General features: G+C 39.6%; 1 pseudogene; it reads left to right on the top strand.

The window, feature by feature from the left end:
* Positions 1-2,333: 2,333 nt before the first annotated feature.
* On the top strand, positions 2,334-3,031 carry LOC113191626 (tetratricopeptide repeat protein 5 pseudogene; annotated as a pseudogene).
* Positions 3,032-3,920: the final 889 nt, after the last annotated feature.

Here is a 3,920-nt window from a genome sequence, read left to right as displayed (position 1 = left end):
AAAGCTGGATTCCATGCAGATGCAAGAATATGGTTACCTAAGCTCTCAAACATATTTGGGATTCTGCCCAGGAGTCCCAAATACCCTGGGGGGCAGTTCCACCAGTTCCTGGCTATGACTCTCCATAGGGGACTCAAAATTAATCCACAGGACCCTATTGACTCCCCCAGAAAGTTCTTCTCTCTAAAATCAGTTATAAAATGAAGACAAATACCCCAAAGGAAGCAGTAAATCAAACGTGCCCTATTACAAAACTAAAAAGAAATTCCATGATATGGGCAAGTCCAACTTCAATTTGGAGAGTTTATCTGGAAAACTCCTACTCAATCTCTAAATCTCAGCTTAAGTGTGCCCTCTTTGAGGAAGTATCTGATCACTGCCTTTTCTTTACTGCCACAATTCAGAACTGCAAAGTCCCCTTATCCAAATCCTCTACCACCACAGGGTGCAAATTCCAGGTTTTGGAATTTGCTAGCACAATTTTCACAGGCCTCTTTAAGCAATTACAAAATTAGAATGCAAAATAAATATTATTTATAATGAAAAAGCACTCAAATTACAAATTTTGAAAGGCTAAAAATACATCATCTACCAGAAAACAGAAAAAGAACTTTGTGTTTAGCTAATTAACTGCCTGACACTTCTAGGATAACTTTCCTACTTGTTTTCCCCCTTGCTGATTGCATGCTCTTTATTGCCTCTTAATATGACAATTATTTTGCAATATCATTTTCCATAGAGGGAGGAGAAATGGAATTCAGTCTTAACTCAGCCACAGTTGATCAAAATTTATTTTTATTAATGAGACTTGGGTTTCATAAAATATTAAATTATTCACAAACTCTCCATATTACTACAAAGAATTTCTAAAAATTCCTATCTCATGTGATCCACATCAAAAAAAAAGTTGTTTATAATTGTGAAAGATCTTTTGTTTAAACTAGACATCAAGAGGGAGACCCATATAACAGAAGAATAGGACCAGAGGGAGGGAGGAGAGAAAGGAAAGGAGAGGTACTGGGGAATAAAATTGACCAAATTATACCGTCATAATGTATGCATGTACAAATATGTAGAAACAAATTCTACTGCTATGTATATTTATAATGCACCAATAAAATTCTTTAATTAAAAAATGAAAATAAACTAGACATCAATGAGAAAAACAAAGTCTTAACTTATAATTTTACATAGTGCATTATCGGGGAAATTTCCACAGATTAGCTTCTGCTTCCACACATTTAGAATCTTGCTTTATCTCCACTAACATCCTTTTTATGTTAGGGCTGAGGAACATATTCATAACATCTCACAATTCTAGCCTTGAATCTTCATGTGACAAGGTCAAGTCAAGGGCAACACAAGCATTTCTAGAAGCCATTTTTACACCAAGATGATTAGAAGCCTTAATTATACATGAAAGTGACTTAAAAACATGTAACTGTATCACACAAAACGCAAACAAAACATATCATCAATTTGACTACCCCTTATCCAAATCCCAAAATGCCTGCTGCTACTCTTAAACTACTTAATTCAAGAGGACGTGAGATGTATGGTCAGAGTAGAAAGAGTATGCTCTTACTTGGCTCAAATAGCTAACAGTTGCAAATTTTATAAAAACATGATCTTGTGAGCACTTTGCCTGGGCTTTGGAACAGGCCCAACAAATGAGAGTACTAAAGTTTAAGCTTCATTAACTTCACAGAAAAATCTATTTCTAATCACTGCTCTTACCAGCCTTTATATTAATTAATTAATTATGGTGGCTTGGAAATGATGGCTGATGGAGAGGAAGAAATCAAGCAGATCTTGCAGAAAATTGCAGGAATTGGTGGATCAGCTCTACTCATTTCAAGGCTGCTATTTTCAGACACATAGTGTTAAGGAAGCTGGAGAAAGCAACAGGATATGCAGAGGGGATGAAGAAGAGACTGCAGCAGATGAAGGAGACGGCAGGTTCTGTTCAGGGCAAAGTATACATTCTGATGCTAACAGGGAAGACACTGACTGTGAGTCCTAATTATAGCTTAAAGTTGAGTAACTTCTGTAAAAGACTGTGAAGCTGGAGTTTGAGCTGGTGGGAGGCTAAAACCAGTTCAGTGAGGTGCACTGTCAAAGAAGGGATGTTGCACCAGCCACACCTCTTCTTGGGAACCCTCACCCATTGCACAGGCAAAGTCTACCTTTGAAAAACTTGTCAATGATGCTTTACCAACTACAAACTGATGCTGAAGATGAACATTCTTGCCATGGCATGCACAGGGTCCAACAGGCTAAATTGGCTATAAAGTTGTATGCTTGTGGTGTTTGTTCCAAGTATATTCTGAGAAATGCATACTGACCAAAACCCTAAGATAGCCCAGCAAGCCCTCAGTGTCCAAGCAGACAAGGCTGACAGGACTTTTTCCAGTAAAACTGAATTTCATCTGAACAGAAAAGAACATTACAAAAGTATGAAGTGGGTTCTGGGGAGGCCCTGGAGGACCTCTCCTGGGCCCTGTCTGGCCAGAGCCTCAACAAATTGAGCAACAACTCCTGGGATTCCTGAATACATTAAGCAGCCCCCTTGAAAACAGGGGAAAGGTGAAGACTAAAAAGAGGCACAGCATACTGAGAAGTTCATGGCCAGCCCTTTTTTGTGATGGATGCTGTCCAGTCAAGAGCAGAAGGCTACCCTGGAGCTCATGCCACTGAATGGGCAGCAGCATGGTGTGAAGAGTGTGCTGTAGTCCTGAAAAAAAAAAAAAGTGATGGTTAGCCTTACCACCAGAGAAAATCTTCTCTCTACATTGGGCCTAGTAGACTCAGGTGGATCCTATAATATAGCAACAGTATATAATGTGCTTCAGAGCTGGGGAGAGCTCATGGGCCCAACTTACAGCTTCACCAAATTCAACACAAGGGCAAGGACTACTCCTTTTGCAGTATTTATGTGAAGTTGCCCCCCCTGCTAGTGGCTAATGGGCTCCAACCAACTCACTACTACCTCACTACTACCATAGTGGCATCACAGCAATATTGTAAATGACCTTCCCTGAGTTGTATGCCAAAGAAAGAGTGAAGATGCAGAGAGAGCTCAGTGCACTGACAGCTGAACCAGCCATAACCAGTGACCCAACCAAGATGAGGAAGGGGTGTTAAATGAAGACTTTCCCTTCCTCTGCCCTGCAAGATACTTTATGTCCTGTTATCAGCATGTTCTAGCTCTCTCCAGGGCCACACACTCCCCTGGTATACCCCTTCTTCCTCTTTCACTGGTCTGTATTTTAAACAAAGAGCATGAATTGGCAGATTTGTTGGGTTCTTGCCATAGAACAGAGTCCCAAGGGTTCCTGTTCTTTCCTGAGTCTCATCTAGCTTTATCAGTTCAGTATATATGGCTAAGGCAGAGGACTTAATTATCAATGCCTTCATTTTTTAGCAACATTTATTTTTATGTTTAAAATATAAGCCCTGGGCTGGGGATGTGGCTCAAGCAGTAGCCTGCTCACCTGACATGCGTGCGACCCGGGTTCGATCCTCAGCACCACATACAAACAAAGATGTTGTGTCCACAGAAAACTAAAACATAAATACTAAAAAATTCTCTCTCTCTCACTCTTTAAAAAAAATATATAAGTCCTTCTCCTTCTCTGAAGAATTAAACAGAATTAAATTTGGGGGGAAAAATGTGTCTATCTTCTCCAAATTCAAAATTTCTTAAAAGTAGGAATCTGTCCTATTCATCTTCACATTTCCAAATCTGAACACTGTGTTGCATACAGCAGACACTTGATAAATATGTGTTAACTGAGCTGAACTGAGATGGCAAAGAAGCCAGAACACTTAACAGTGCCCATGTAAGTCAATTTTAGGGCATTTAATCCTTTCTTGCTTTAGAAAGAGAAGCATGCTGGTGTCAATCAGACATTTTACAT

The sequence above is a fragment of the Urocitellus parryii genome, chromosome 5 (assembly GCF_045843805.1).
Source record: "Urocitellus parryii isolate mUroPar1 chromosome 5, mUroPar1.hap1, whole genome shotgun sequence".
Lineage (NCBI taxonomy): Eukaryota > Metazoa > Chordata > Mammalia > Rodentia > Sciuridae > Urocitellus > Urocitellus parryii.
This window is presented reverse-complemented; position numbering and strand designations above follow the sequence as displayed.